The 17478-nt window shown below is 26.3% G+C and overlaps 2 pseudogenes; both read left to right on the top strand.

Moving 5' to 3' along the window:
- The first annotated feature begins 274 nt into the window (after positions 1 to 274).
- On the top strand, positions 275 to 1331 carry LOC126301280 (NADH-ubiquinone oxidoreductase chain 5-like; annotated as a pseudogene).
- Positions 1332 to 14991: 13660 nt separating this feature from the next.
- On the top strand, positions 14992 to 16663 carry LOC126301274 (NADH-ubiquinone oxidoreductase chain 5-like; annotated as a pseudogene).
- Positions 16664 to 17478: the final 815 nt, after the last annotated feature.

The raw sequence follows: 17478 nt of genomic DNA, 5'->3' as shown, positions 1-17478 counted from the left end.
GAACTATAATTTTTATTTTAGGTATTTATTATTTAATAATTGATTATAGAGTTTTTGTTGAGTGAGAGCTTTTCAATTTAAATGGTTCTATAGTTGTTATAACTTTAATTTTGGATTGAATATCTCTTATTTTTATATCTTTTGTTATATATATTTCTTCTTTGGTTATTTATTATAGAGAGGATTATATATCTGGTGAAAAGAATATAAATCGTTTTATTATTATTGTTTTAATATTTATTCTTTCTATAGGTTTTTTAATTATTAGTCCTAATTTAATTAGAATTTTATTAGGTTGAGATGGTTTAGGTTTAGTTTCTTATTGTTTAGTTATTTATTATCAAAATGTAAAATCTTATAGTGCTGGTATATTAACTGCACTTTCTAATCGTATTGGTGATGTTGCTATTTTAATTTCTATTGCATGAATGTTAAATTTTGGTGGTTGAAATTATATTTATTATTATGATTTTATTTCTAATTCTTTTGAAATAAAGCTCATTACTATATTAATTGTTTTAGCAGCTATAACTAAGAGAGCTCAGATTCCTTTCTCTTCATGACTTCCTGCTGCTATAGCAGCTCCTACTCCTGTTTCTGCTTTAGTTCATTCTTCTACTCTTGTTACTGCTGGTGTTTATTTATTAATTCGTTTTAGACCAATATTGGATACTTATAATTGTGGTTGATTTTTACTTTTAATTGGTTGTATAACTATATTTATGGCTGGATTGGGCGCTAATTTTGAGTTTGATTTAAAGAAGATTATTGCTCTTTCTACTTTAAGACAACTTGGTTTAATAATAAGAATTTTGGCTATAGGTTATCCAAAGCTTGCATTTTTTCATTTATTGGCTCATGCTTTATTTAAGGCATTATTATTTATATGTGCAGGTTCAATAATTCATAATTTAAGGATTCTCAGGATATTCGTTTTATAGGATCAATTGTTAATTTCATACCTTTAACTTCAGTTTGTTTTAATGTTTCTAGTTTATCTTTGTGTGGAATTCCTTTTTTAGCGGGATTTTATTCAAAGGATTTAATTCTTGAGATGGTTTGTTTAAGATGAATTAATTGTTTAATTTTTTTTCTTTATTTTTTTTCTACTGGTTTAACTGCTTCTTATTCTTTTCGTTTGTTTTATTATTCAATATCTGGTGATAATAATTTTTATTCTAGATTTTCTTTTGATGATAAGGGTTATTATATTTCATTTGGAATAATTGGTCTATTGTTTGTTGCTGTTTTTGGTGGTAGTCTTTTATCTTGATTAATTTTTCCTATTCCTCATGTGATTGCTTTACCTTATTATTTAAAGTTTTTAACTATTACAGTTGTTATTTTAGGTGCTTATTTAGGTTATCTTATTTCTAATTTTGATTTTTCTCATAATTTATTTTCTTTAAGTATACTTTCTTTTGTTAGATTTGCTGGTTCTATATGATTTATACCTTTTCTTTCAACTAAGTTTATTAGATATATTCCTTTAAAAATAGGTTATTATTCATCTAAGTCATTTGATTATGGTTGAGGTGAATTACTTGGTGGTCAAGGTTTATATAGATTATTTATTTATTTAATTGGTTATATTCAAGGTTGATATGATTCTAATTTCAAGATTTATCTTTTAACTTTTATTTTTTGAATATTTATTTTGGTAATATTGTTTTTCGTTTACTTAAATAGCTTATAATTAGAGCGTGACACTGAAGATGTTAAGGAAGTATTTTTACTTTTAAGTATTTATAAATATAGATATATTATTTTTACAGTGAAAATGTAATGTTTTATTTAAACTATATAAATTTTAGAAATGTTAACGGAGTTTAACCGCTAATATAAAAAGTTAGCAGCTTTCATATTGGCTTTACATTTCCTTAATTGGAACTATTATAGTTCAATTATATTATTAACAGTAATACGCCTCTTTTTGGCTTCAATTAATAAGAATAAGGGTAGTACATACCAATCTTCCAGGTCGAAACTGACTGCAATATTTCGCTTCTTATTCTATTTAAGGTTGATTGATAATATCAATACTTTTTGAATGCAACCCAAATGTTATATTTAACTACAACCCTTTATTCTGCTCATTGTAATGCTCCTTGGTTTCATTCATGGTATAGTCCTCCTAATAGAACTAGAATAAAAAATATTGTTGATACTGTTCAGATTATAATGTCTGAAGTTTTAAAAATAATTACAATTGGTAGAATTAGTGCAATTTCTACATCAAAAATTAAAAAGATTACTGCGATTAGGAAGAATCGTATTGAGAATGGTATTCGTGCTGATCTTTTTGGATCAAACCCACATTCAAATGGTGATCTTTTTTCTCGATCATTAATTAATTTTTTTGATAGTGTTGTTGCCAGGATTATAACAATTATTGGAATAATAAATCTAATGAAAACTCTTGTTGATAGAATTAGAATTGTTTTTCTTGATTTATATCAAGCTTTCTGATTGGAAGTCAAATGTACTATTTATACTAGAAAAACAATTATCTACCTCATCAATAAATAGAGATATATAAGAATAATCATACTACGTCTACGAAGTGTCAGTATCATGCTGCTGCTTCAAATCCAAAGTGATGTCTTGGTGAAAATTGATTTATTGAGTGTCGAAGTAGACATGTTGATAAAAAGATTGTTCCAATAATTACGTGTAAACCATGGAATCCTGTTGCAACAAAGAATGTTGATCCATAAACTGCATCTGCAATGGTAAAAGGTGCTTCTCAATATTCATATGCTTGAAGTATTGTAAAGTATAGTCCTAATAACACTGTGAAGAATAATCCTTGTAGTGCTTGAGTATGATTAGATTCCATTAAACTATGATGTGCTCATGTTACTGTTACTCCTGATGCTAAAAGAATAGCTGTATTAAGTAATGGAATTTGTATAGGGTTAAAGGGTTGAATTACTATTGGAGGTCATAGTATTCCTAGTTCAATTGTTGGTGCTAATCTTCTTCTAAAGAATGCTCAAAAAAAAGAAACGAAAAATAATACCTCTGATGCAATAAATAAAATTATTCCTCATCGTAATCCAATTGATACAAATCCTGTATGTAATCCTTGATATGTTCCTTCTCGTACTACATCTCGTCATCATTGAATTATAGTTAGTAGGGTAATTCCAAATCCAATTATGAATAAGTTAATATTAAATAGGTGGAATCATTTTGCTAGTCCTGATACTAGGACTATTGCTCCAATTGCTCCTGTTAATGGTCAAGGTCTATAGTCTACTAAGTGGAATGGGTGGTTTGAGTGAGTTGTTAACATAGGTTTAATATACTTCTCTAGAATATAGAGTTCTTAGAATTGAGAAAACATAGGCTTGAATTATTGCTACTGCTGATTCTAGAATTAATAGAAGTATTTGTCCAATAATTAGTAATGAGATTAAGTTTATTGCTATAGATGGTCCTGTGTTTCCTAATAAGGTTAATAATAAGTGTCCTGCAATTATATTTGCTGCCAACCGTACTGCTAATGTACCTGGTCGAATAACATTACTAATTGTTTCAATTAGTACTATAAATGATATTAATGCAGGCAGTGTACCTTGTGGTACAAGGTGTGTAAATATATGATTAGTATGGTTAATTCATCCAAATAATATAAATCTTAGCCATATAGGTAGGGCAATTGCAAATGTTAATGCTAAATGTCTTGTTCTAGTAAAAATATAAGGGAATAATCCTATGAAATTGTTAAATAATATTATAATAAAAATTGAGATGAAAATGAATGTTGTTCCATTAAATGATTTTGGTCCAAGAAGTGTTTTAAATTCATTATGTAAGGTTAAATTTAGTTTATTTCAGATAATGTTAATTCGTGATGGTGTAAGTCAAAATAGTGAGGGGATTAATAATAGTCCTAGAAATGTTCTAGTTCAATTTAATGATAAATTAAAGATGTTAGTTGATGGGTCAAATGTTGAGAATAGATTTGTTATCATTTTCAATTTAAGTTTTTTATTTCAATTGTTCCTTTTTCTACTCTTTTAATAAGGTTAGGTTTAAATGAGAAGAAGTTTATTTGATTAAACAAGATTAATGTAGCTGAAAATATAATGAATAGTGAGAATCATATAAGAGGGGATATTTGAGGGATTTGGATATAATTTCCCCATCAGAAGTAGTCGTTAATTTACTATTATTTGGTTTAAGAGACCATTACTTACTTTCCGTCATCTGATGAATTTCAAGGTGTACTAATTTTTTTTAGTTACTTTAGATTGACACTCTAATGTTATTTATTTTAACTAACTCCTTAAATTATCTTAGATAATCACTTAATAAATAAATTTACTGAAGTTCTTTCAATTACAATTGGTATAAATCTGTGGTTTGCTCCACAGATTTCTGAGCATTGTCCAAAGAATAATCCAGGTCGATTTATTGTGAATGTTCCTTGATTTAACCGACCTGGCGTTGCATCAGTTTTAACCCCTAATGCAGGAACTGCTCATGAGTGTAGAACATCTGATGCTCTTGTTAATACTCGTACTTCTGTATTTATTGGTAGGATTGTTCGGTTATCTACATCTAGTAGTCGGAATCCATCATTTTCTAGGTCTTGTTCTGGTGTTATATAAGTGTCAAATTCTACGTCTATGAAGTCTGAATATTCATATCTTCAATATCATTGTCGTCCAATGGTTTTAATTGTAATTATTGCATCTACTGAATCATCAAGTAAATATAATAGTCGTAATGATGGAAGGGCAATAAAAATTAATGTAATTGCTGGTAAAGCTGTTCAGATTGTTTCAATTAAATGTCCATGAAGTATATTACGGTTAGTATAGGCAATAAATAATATATAACTTAGGGCATAACCTACAATTACTGTGATTAATAATAATACGACCATAGTATGATCATGAAAGAATGATAATTGCTCCATTAATGGTGAAGCTCCATCTTGAAGAGATAAATTTGATCATGTTGCCATTAATAAATATTTTCTAATAAAAGGTCAAACCTTTATATGTAGAGCTTAAATCTACTGCACTAATCTGCCATATTAGAATCTAGAGATTAATGGTAATTCTGAGTAACTATGTTCTGCAGGAGGGTTATTTTGTAGTCATTCTGTTGATCTTCTTATGTTAGCTCTAAATATAATTGCTCGGTTTGTAATCATTCTTTCTCATATAATTACAATGAATATAATGATTCCTACAATAGAAATTGTAGACCCAATTCTTGATACTACGTTTCATGATGTATATGCGTCTGGGTAGTCAGAGTATCGTCGAGGTCAAAGAATAATGTATTTAAATTTCGATCTGTTAATAATATAGTAATAGCTCCTGCTAAAACTGGAAGTGAAAGAAGGAGAAGTAATGCTGTAATAGCTACAGATCATACAAATAAAGGTGTTTGATCTAAAGTTATACTTTCTGATCGTATATTAATTGCTGTTGTAATGAAATTCACTGCACCAAGAATAGATGATACACCTGCTAAGTGCAGTGAAAAAATAGCTAGATCTACAGATGCACCCCCGTGTGCAATAGCTCCAGCTAGAGGAGTGTAAACTGTTCATCCTGTACCAGCACCATTATCTACTATAGAAGATGTAAGAAGAAGGGTTAGTGAAGGTGGTAGTAATCAAAAACTTATATTATTTATTCGTGGAAATGCTATATCTGGTGCACCAATTATTAGTGGAACAAGTCAATTACCAAATCCACCAATTATAATAGGTATTACTATAAAGAAAATTATTACGAATGCGTGAGCTGTAATAATAACATTATAAATCTGGTCATCCCCAATTAGAGATCCGGGTTGGCCAAGTTCAGCACGAATAAGTATTCTTATTGATGTTCCTACTATTCCTGCTCATGCTCCAAATATGAAGTATAAAGTACCAATGTCCTTATGGTTTGTTGAGAATAATCATTTTTGCGGTAAGATGGCTGAATTTTAGGTGGTAGACTGTAAATCTACTTATGAGATGTTTTCTCTCTTATCATATTTAGGTCTTATATTCAATTATGATTCTAGACTGCAATTCTAGAGGTGTAAAATTTTACTAAGGCCTAAAAGATTATTCTTTTAATTATAACTTTGAAGGTTATTAGTTTGATTAACTTAAGTCCTTAGTATAATGAAATTAAGGTTGATGTTGAAATCAATCCTATTGTTGAAATTATTACTGTTATAGGAAGAATGATTCTTGATTTTTGGGACTTTATCTTTATAGATCACGAATTTTCTGTGTATGATATAATTAGAGCTGAGAATCTAATACGTATATAGTAGTAGAGTGTAATTGTAGTAAATACAACTATATAAGTTATAATAGTTGTTATATTGTTTTCTATTAATGATTGTATTACAATTCATTTTGGTAAGAATCGAAGGAATGGTGGTAGTCCACCTAAAGATAATAAAGATAAGAATATTATGAATTTAATTTCGGTTTTTATATTTCTGGCTGAATAAATTTGATTTATGAAAAATAAATTTATTTGCTTAAATAATAAAACTATAATTAATCTTAATAGTGAGTAAATAATGAAGTATAGTGCTCAGATGTTTTCTCTGACTGTTAATGATCTAATTATTCAACCTAGATGTCTGATTGATGAATATGCTAAAAGTTGTCGTAAGGATGTTTGATTTAAACCTCCTATTGCCCCAATAATAATTCTTAAGATAATAATTGTTCAAATAAAAGTTCTTAATTGAATACAATAAGATAAGACCATTATTGGGGCGATTTTTTGTCATGTTATTAATGTTAAACAATTATTTCATCTTGATGCTCCTATAACTTCTGGAAATCAGAAATGGAAAGGTGCAGCTCCAATCTTTAATAATAGTCTAGATCTAATTATTATTGATGGGATAAATTCTGTTTCCCATCCCATGGGATATTTTATTTGAATCAGCAAAATTGAAAATAATAATATTGTCGATGCTATTGCTAGGACAATAAAATATTTAATTGATGATTCATTTATTATTATATTTTTATTTCTTGTTAGGAGCGGAATAAATGAAAGTAAGTTGATCTCAAGTCCTATTCAAACCCCAAATCAGGAATTTGATGAAATGGACAGGATCGTTCCTATCATTAATGTTGATAGGAAGAGAAGTTTTGTAGAGTTGTTGGTCATTAAAAAGGAGAGGATTGATACCTCTATAAATGGGGTATGAACCCATTAGCTTGTTTAGCTTACCTTTTTACATTAAGGTGTATGATGCACGTTAGTTTTTGATACTAAAGTAGGTAGTTTAATTCTATCTTATGTAATTTTTAATGAAGGTAATTTTATTTACTTTATTTACCCTTTCAAGGTAACCCTTTAATCAGGCACTTCATTTATTTAATATATAAATCGAAAGTTTTTTTTTGAAATTCTTTTATGTATTATTTTGTTTAATTAGGATTAATTTATCATGCTCATTTTATTTTATATATATATATATATATATATATATATATATATATATAATAAATAATTTATATTAAAATATTACATTTAATTGAAATTAAAGTATTATAAGTTCATCTTACCATTATCAATTGATTATGTTAATGCAATTATTTACTTAGGATTATAGCTACTTATGTTTTTAGCTTAAAATAGGTTATTATAATATAATATATATAATAATATGTAATTTAATATTTAATATTATTATAATTGGATATAATAAAAAAAATTATTAATTTAAATATAAAATATTATAATTAATATAAATAATTATATTAATTATAATAATATAATTATGTAAATTATCTATAATTAGATTATTTAACTAATATATATGAAAGTTAACTTAATATAAAAAAAAGAATTCATATTAATAACATATTATATTAAATTACATAATTGTATAAAATATATTTATTATATTATTTAATCTATCTTTATTTATTAGTGAAAAGAAAGATTAAATAAGAAAGAATATAATACATTTATTGCTATACATGTTCCATATTAATCTTTAATTATATATAATAGAGAAGTTGTTGTGGTCATACATAGGGGCGTTTCTTTTTTTTTTTGTTAATGTTTGTTTTTTTTTCTTTTTTTTCTTTAAATATTTGAATCTTTTATTTTTTCCTGAATTAATAGATTTAAAATTTTCTTATTTTTTATTTTTAAAAGTTTTATTCTTGCTTGTTTATTCACTTTTTCTTTGTATTATATGTAAGTTTTGTTAGACTAAATGTTCTTTTTGCAGTAATTTGATTTAATTAACAAGTGATTTTGGATTTAGCAATTGATTTAGTATCGGCATAATTCGTGCCAGCAGCCGCGGTTATACGATTGATACAAGTGAATATTATTGGTTAAAACAGTTGTTTATATTATTAGGGTTGAAATATAAATTTGTAAGGTGAAATGTTAAAATTTATTTGTGGCCCTTTTTATGAATCTGTGAAATTTAAATAATAAACTAGGATTAGATACCCTATTATTTTAAATGTTAATTATATTTACCAGGGTACTATTAGTTAAGGTCTTTAAACCCAAAGAATTTGGCGGTATCTCATTCCATTCAGAGGAACCTACCCCATGATTGATAATACACGATTTACTCTACTTAATTTATTTGTTTGTATATCTCCGTTATCAGAGAATCTTTTTAGAGTTATAATTCTCAAGATTTATAATTATAAAATATTTCAGGTCAAGGTGCAGCTTATAGTTAAGAGGAGGTGGGTTACAATAGATTTTTGTTTATAACGGATTTGATAGTGAAATACTGTTAATGAAGGTGGATTTGATAGTAATTTAATTTATTTAATTTAACTGATATTGGCTCTGAGATGTGTACACATCGCCCGTCGCTCTCATTATTGATTATTCTATTTTATTTTAAAGTAGCTTCAATTTAGATGAGATAAGTCGTAACATAGTAGATGTACTGGAAAGTGTATCTAGGAAGAGTTTCAAGATATAACTTATTAGTAAAGTGTTTCATTTACACTGAAAATTTTTCTGTGCAAATCAGGATATCTTGATTATTTATTTTATTATATTTATTTTTTGTTTATTTAATTATTTAATATAAATAATTTTATTGTATTTTTGTCTTAGTATATTTTATAGAATTGATTTTTTAAATTATAGTTTATTGGTAATGTAAGTGTTTTATGAAATATTATTTTAAATTTTTTTAAGTAGATTTTATTTATTGTACCTTATGTATCAGGGTTTATCAAAATTTTATATTTATTTTACTTGTCTCGAATTGGGTTGATTTATAAATAATTTATAGTTAATGTATCATAATTATTATTAAATTATTTATAGAAATGAGATGTTAATCGTTTCCCAAGATATCTAGTTTCTTAAGAAAAAATTTAATTTTTTAAAGTTATTTGTTTTTATTTAATTTTTTAAGTAAAAATATTAACTTATTTATTCTTTAAGGGATAAGCTTTGAAGTTAATAACCTATAATTTATTTTATAGAAATATAATAGTAAGCTTTAAACCAGCTATCTTTAAGATTACGTTTTAGTTCATTATTTTTTATTTTGATTTTATAAATATTTTAGGTTTTTTATTAAGATTATTAATTTAATTTTAAAATTTTTGTAATAATGATAGAATTAGTATATTTATTTGTATGAAATTTTTACCTTGTGAACTTATTATAAGGAACTAGGCAAAATTGATTTCCGCCTGTTTATCAAAAACATGTCCTCTTGTTTATATATTGAGGTCTGGCCTGCTCACTGAACGTATTTTTAAAGAGCCGCGGTATTTTGACCGTGCAAAGGTAGCATAATCATTAGTCTCTTAATTAGTGGCTGGAATGAATGGCTTGACGAGAAATCAACTGTCTCTTAATAAATTTTTGAATTTAACTTTTGAGTCAAAAGGCTTAAATTCTTCTTTAGGACGAGAAGACCCTATAGAGCTTGACATTTTACTTTTATATAGTTTTTTGTTTGTCTTTCTATATTTAATGATGATGTTTTGTTGGGGTGACATGAAGAATAGATAAACTCTTCATTATTATATCATTTATTTATGTTTGTTATTTTGATCCATAATTTATGATCATAAGATTAAGTTACCTTAGGGATAACAGCGTAATTGTTTTTGAGAGCTCATATCGACAAAGCAGATTGCGACCTCGATGTTGGATTAAGAAAAATTTTGGGTGCAGGAGCCCAATGATTAGGTCTGTTCGACCTTTAAATTCTTACATGATCTGAGTTCAGACCGGCGTGAGCCAGGTCGGTTTCTATCCTAAGATTGTTAATCCATATTAGTACGAAAGGACCATATGGTTAAAATATTTTTTGTTATATTGATTAATATTAATTTATTTACTATTTTGACAGATTAATGTGTTGAATTTAGAATTCATTTATGTAGATTTTTTCTACAAATAGTATTGATACTTTATGATTTATTTATATTTATTTTGAATTTCTTTTATTGGTTATTTGTGTTTTAATTAGTGTTGCCTTTTTAACTTTATTAGAGCGTAAGGTTTTAGGTTATATTCAGATTCGAAAGGGTCCAAATAAGGTAGGTTTTGTTGGAATTCCTCAGCCATTTAGAGATGCTATTAAGTTAATTTGTAAGGAGCAGCCAATTCCTATTATATCTAATTACCTACTTTATTATTTTTCCCCTGTTTTTAATTTAATGATTTCTTTAGCCGTTTGAGTAATTTTTCCTTATTTAACTTATATGTGTTCTTTTTCTTATGGATTTTTATTTTTTTATGTTGTACTAGATTAGGTGTTTATACTGTTATAATTGCTGGTTGATCTTCTAATTCAAATTATTCATTATTAGGTTCTCTTCGTTCTGTTGCTCAAACAATTTCTTATGAAGTTAGTTTAGCTTTAATTTTATTGTCTTTAATTATTTTAATTGGTAGTTTTAATATGTTTGATTTTATAAACTATCAGCTTTATTGTTGATTTATTATTATTTCTTTTCCTTTAGCTTTAGCTTGTTTTGCTTCTTGCTTAGCTGAAACTAATCGTACTCCTTTTGATTTTGCTGAAGGGGAATCTGAGTTAGTTTCAGGATTTAATATTGAGTATGGTGCGGGTGGTTTTACTTTAATTTTTTTAGCTGAATATACTAGAATTGTCTTCATAAGAATGTTATTGGCTTTAATTTTTTTGGGCGGTGATTTTTATTCTTTTATATTTTTTATTAAGCTTGCTATTATATCTTTTGGTTTTATTTGGGTTCGTGGAACATTACCACGGTTCCGTTATGATAAATTAATGTACTTAGCTTGAAAAAGTTTTTTACCTTTATCTTTGAATTTTTTTATTTTCTTTGTTGGTTTAAAGATTTTATTTATCTCATTTGTTTAGTGAAATTATTTGAGAAAAGTTAATAGAAGAGTTAAACTTCTAATTTTATGTTTTCAAAACATATGCTTTTCCTAAGCTAATTAACTTTATTCCTTAATTAATTTATCTCATGCGTTTGTGACATGGACATTAATTAAGAAATATGTGAAGTAAATAATTGTTAAGATTTGACCTGTTATAATATAAGGTTCTTCAACAGGTCGTTTACCAATTCACGTTAGTAAGCATACAACAACTACTATAATTCAGAATAAAATTTGATTAATAGGGTAAAATTGAATGCCTCGGAATGGTGTTTTATTATAAAATGGTAAAATTATTAAGATTCTAATTGATAAAAATAATGCAATAACACCTCCTAACTTATTAGGGATAGATCGTAGAATTGCATATGCAAATAGGAAATATCATTCTGGTTGAATGTGAACTGGTGTTACTAATGGGTTGGCAGGTACAAAGTTATCTGGATCTCCTCATAGGTAAGGATTAATTAAACATAGTATAATTAATAATGATGATATTATTACAAATGTAATAGAATCCTTAAAGGTAAAGTATGGATGGAATGGAATTTTTTCAATATCTCCATTTAGTCCAAGAGGATTATTAGATCCTGTTTGGTGAAGAAAAAATAAATGAATTGCTGCTATAGCAGCAATAATAAATGGTAATACAAAATGGAATGTGAAGAATCGATTTAATGTTGCATTATCAACAGCGAATCCTCCTCATACTCATTGGACTAAATCTGTTCCTAAGTATGGGATTGCTGATAATAAATTAGTAATTACTGTTGCACCTCAAAAAGATATTTGGCCTCAGGGTAAGACATATCCTATAAATGCAGTTGCTATAACTAAAAATAAAATCACTGTACCAATTATTCAGGTATGTATATATATATCAGATCCATAGTAAATTCCCCATCCTACATGTAAGTAAATACAAATAAAAAATATAGATGCTCCATTTGCGTGTAAGGTTCGGATAATTCAACCATTATTTACGTCTCGGCAGATGTGTACTACACTACTGAATGCTATTTCAATATTTGATGTATAATGTATAGCTAAAAATAGTCCAGTTACGATTTGAATTACCAAACATAACCCTAATAGGGATCCAAAATTTCATCAAAATGAAATATTTGTTGGGGCAGGTAAGTCAATTAAAGAGTTATTAATAATTTTAATTAAAGGATGTCTTAATCGTAAGGGTTTATTCATTAGTAATTATCTTATTTTACGAATAGGTCCCTGATTAATATTGGTGATTTTAACAACTGCTAGTAGTGCTAAAAATAAATAAATTATTATTATTATTGTAATAATGAATGTTGGTCTATTATATAATTTTTCTAAAGATATTGTTATTTCTTGATAATTGATTGAATTATCAATATTTATAGTTTCGGTGTTTTTGAAAAAGTCTATAAATATAGATATATCTAGAATAATTAATATTAATATGATAAATACTCACATTATTAATGTAATAATTATAGTGATTGATTTAGGCTGAAATATTTCGTTTGATGCAATTCTTGTAATGTAAATAAATAATACTAGTATACCACCAAGAAATGTTAAAAATAAAATATATGATAATCAATATCTTTCTATTATTGTTCCTATTATTAATCCAACTAGGAAGGTTTGAAGGAAAAAAAAGCATTATTGATATTGGGTGTCTTAATTTAATAAAATTAATATTTATTACATTTGATAATGATATAATTATTATTTTGATCATTTCAGGGGTTAGTTTATTTAAAATACCGGTTTTGGGGACCGATGATGGAAGCTTTTCCACCTCTGAAGTTTTAAAAGTGGGGGCTGGACTTATTTCCGGTTTACAAGACCGGCGTTTTTTTTAAACTATTAAAACTAATGTTTATATTCTCTATTTTTCCTTCTTTAATGATTTATTTTGCTGGTGTTTATGTTTTTTCTTCTAAACGTAAACATTTATTAATGGTTCTTTTGAGATTAGAATATATTGTTCTTTCTTTATTTATGTTAGTTATTGTTTTTCTTATTGAGTTTGATTATTATTACTTTTTTCCTGTTATTTTTTTAGTTTTTTCTGTTTGTGAGGGTGCTTTAGGTCTTTCTATTTTAGTTTCAATAATTCGTTCTCATGGTAATGATTTTTTTAATTCTTTTGGTTTATCTTTATGTTAAAGTATTTATTTATAACTATTTTTTTGATCCCTCTTTGTTTATTAAATAATTGTTGATGGTTGGTTCAATCTTTAATTTTTCTGTCGGGTTTTGTTTTTATAATTTGTGTTTATTCATATGCTGATTTGAATATAATTAGATATTATTTTGGTATTGATTATTTTTCTTTTAGTTTAATTTTACTTAGTTTTTGGATTTGTTCTTTAATAATCACTGCTAGAGGTTCAGTTTATTTAAGTTCATATCATTCTAATTTTTTTGTTTTTATGGTTTTGATTTTAATAATTATGCTTTATTGTTCATTTGCTAGATTAAGTCTTCTTTCTTTTTATATTTTTTTTGAGGCTAGATTAGTTCCTACTTTACTTTTAATTTTGGGTTGGGGTTATCAACCTGAGCGTTTGCAGGCTGGTGTTTATTTAATTTTTTATACTTTGGTTGCTAGATTACCTTTATTATTAGTTTTATTTAAGGTTTATGATTTTTCTAATACTTTATATTTTCCTTTATTGGTTGATTTTGGTTCTTATTATTTTATGTTTTATGTATTTATAATTTTGGCTTTTTTAGTTAAGATACCTATGTTTTTGGTTCATTTATGACTTCCTAAGGCTCATGTAGAGGCCCCTATTTCAGGTAGAATAATTCTTGCAGGTGTTTTATTAAAGTTAGGTGGTTATGGTATTTTTCGTGTTATAAAGGTTATTTCTTATTTGGGTTTAAAGTTTAATTATTTTTGATTGTCTTTAGGTTTATCTGGGGGTGTTATTGTAAGATTTATTTGTTTTCGTCAGGTTGATTTAAAGTCTTTAATTGCATATTCTTCTGTTGCTCATATAAGAATGGTTATTGGTGGATTGATGACTATGAATTGATGAGGTTGTGTAGGTTCTCTTTCTCTAATGGTTGGTCATGGTTTATGTTCTTCTGGTTTATTTTGTTTATCTAATATTATTTATGAACGTTTAGGTAGACGAAGATTATTAATTAACAAGGGTATAATTAATTTGATGCCAAGAATGGCTTTATGATGATTTCTTTTAAGATCATCAAATATGGCTGCTCCTCCTTCTTTAAATTTGGTAGGTGAAATTAGATTATTAAATAGAATTATATCTTGATCTTCTTTTAGATTCTTTGCTTTGATTTTTTTATCTTTTTTTAGAGCTGTTTATACTTTGTATATATATTCTTATTCTCAGCATGGGAATTATTATTCTGGTGTTTATACTTGTTCTCTTGGTTATTTTCGTGAATATCATCTTTTACTTTTACATTGATTGCCTTTAAATATTCTCTGTTTAAAGGATGAATATTTCTTTGTTTAGTTTGCTTAAGTATTTTAATTAAAAATATTGTTTTGTGGAATCAATGATATGAAGTTTTTCATCTTAGGCCGTGAATTTATTTTCTATTTGTTCTTTGAGTTTTTTTTCTTTGTTTATTTCGAGAACTATAATTTTTATTTTAGGTATTTATTATTTAATAATTGTTTATAGAGTTTTTGTTGAGTGAGAGCTTTTCAATTTAAATGGTTCTATAGTTGTTATAACTTTAATTTTGGATTGAATATCTCTTATTTTTATATCTTTTGTTATATATATTTCTTCTTTGGTTATTTATTATAGAGAGGAATATATATCTGGTGAAAAGAATATAAATCGTTTTATTATTATTGTTTTAATATTCATTCTTTCTATAGGTTTTTTAATTATTAGTCCTAACTTAATTAGAATTTTATTAGGTTGAGATGGTTTAGGTTTAGTTTCTTATTGTTTAGTTATTTATTATCAAAATGTAAAATCTTATAGTGCTGGTATATTAACTGCACTTTCTAATCGTATTGGTGATGTTGCTATTTTAATTTCTATTGCATGAATGTTAAATTTTGGTGGTTGAAATTATATTTATTATTATGATTTTATTTCTAATTCTTTTGAAATAAAGCTCATTACTATATTAATTGTTTTAGCAGCTATAACTAAGAGAGCTCAGATTCCTTTCTCTTCATGACTTCCTGCTGCTATAGCAGCTCCTACTCCTGTTTCTGCTTTAGTTCATTTTTCTACTCTTGTTACTGCTGGTGTTTATTTATTAATTCGTTTTAGACCAATATTGGATACTTATAATTGTGGTTGATTTTTACTTTTAATTGGTTGTATAACTATATTTATGGCTGGATTGGGCGCTAATTTTGAGTTTGATTTAAAGAAGATTATTGCTCTTTCTACTTTAAGACAACTTGGTTTAATAATAAGAATTTTGGCTATAGGTTATCCAAAGCTTGCATTTTTTCATTTATTGGCTCATGCTTTATTTAAGGCATTATTATTTATATGTGCAGGTTCAATAATTCATAATTTGAAGGATTCTCAGGATATTCGTTTTATAGGATCAATTGTTAATTTCATACCTTTAACTTCAGTTTGTTTTAATGTTTCTAGTTTATCTTTGTGTGGAATACCTTTTTTAGCGGGATTTTATTCAAAGGATTTAATTCTTGAGATGGTTTGTTTAAGATGAATTAATTGTTTAATTTTTTTTCTTTATTTTTTTTCTACTGGTTTAACTGCTTCTTATTCATTTCGTTTGTTTTATTATTCAATATCTGGTGATAACAATTTTTATTCTAGATTTTCTTTTGATGATAAGGGTTATTATTTTTCATTTGGAATAATTTGTCTATTGTTTGTTGCTGTTTTTGGTGGTAGTCTTTTATCTTGATTAATTTTTCCTATTCCTCATGTGATTGCTTTACCCTATTATTTAAAGTTTTTAACTATTACAGTTGTTATTTTAGGTGCTTATTTAGGTTATCTTATTTCTAATTTTGATTTTTCTCATAATTTATTTTCTTTAAGTATACTTTCTTTTGTTAGATTTGCTGGTTCTATATGATTTATACCTTTTCTTTCAACTAAGTTTATTAGATATATTCCTTTAAAAATAGGTTATTATTCATCTAAGTCATTTGATTATGGTTGAGGTGAATTACTTGGTGGTCAAGGTTTATATAGATTATTTATTTGTTTAATTGGTTATATTCAAGGTTGATATGATTCTAATTTCAAGATTTATCTTTTAACTTTTATTTTTTGAATATTTATTTTGGTAATATTGTTTTTCGTTTACTTAAATAGCTTATAATTAGAGCGTGACACTGAAGATGTTAAGGAAGTATTTTTACTTTTAAGTATTTATAAATATAGATATATTATTTTTACAGTGAAAATGTAATGTTTTATTTAAACTATATAAATTTTAGAAATGTTAACGGAGTTTAACCGCTAATATAAAAAGTTAGCAGCTTTCATATTGGCTTTACATTTCCTTAATTGGAACTATTATAGTTCAATTATATTATTAACAGTAATACGCCTCTTTTTGGCTTCAATTAATAAGAATAAGGGTAGTACATACCAATCTTCCAGGTCGAAACTGACTGCAATATTTCGCTTCTTATTCTATTTAAGGTTGATTGATAATATCAGTACTTTTTGAATGCAACCCAAATGTTATATTTAACTACAACCCTTTATTCTGCTCATTGTAATGCTCCTTGGTTTCATTCATGGTATAGTCCTCCTAATAGAACTAGAATAAAAAATATTGTTGATACTGTTCAGATTATAATGTCTGAAGTTTTAAAAATAATTACAATTGGTAGAATTAGTGCAATTTCTACATCAAAAATTAAAAGATTACTGCGATTAGGAAGAATCGTATTGAGAATGGTATTCGTGCTGATCTTTTTGGATCAAACCCACATTAAAATGGTGATCTTTTTTCTCGATCATTAATTAATTTTTTTGATAGTCTTGTTGCCAGGATTATAACAATTATTGGAATAATAAATCTAATGAAAACTCTTGTTGATAGAATTAGAATTGTTTTTCTTGATTTATATCAAGTTTTCTGATTGGAAGTCAAATGTACTATTTATACT

The sequence above is a fragment of the Schistocerca gregaria genome, unplaced genomic scaffold, assembly GCF_023897955.1.
Source record: "Schistocerca gregaria isolate iqSchGreg1 unplaced genomic scaffold, iqSchGreg1.2 ptg000066l, whole genome shotgun sequence".
NCBI lineage: Eukaryota > Metazoa > Arthropoda > Insecta > Orthoptera > Acrididae > Schistocerca > Schistocerca gregaria.
The sequence above is the reverse complement of the archived record's forward strand: the minus strand, read 5'-3'. Positions and strand labels throughout refer to the sequence as shown.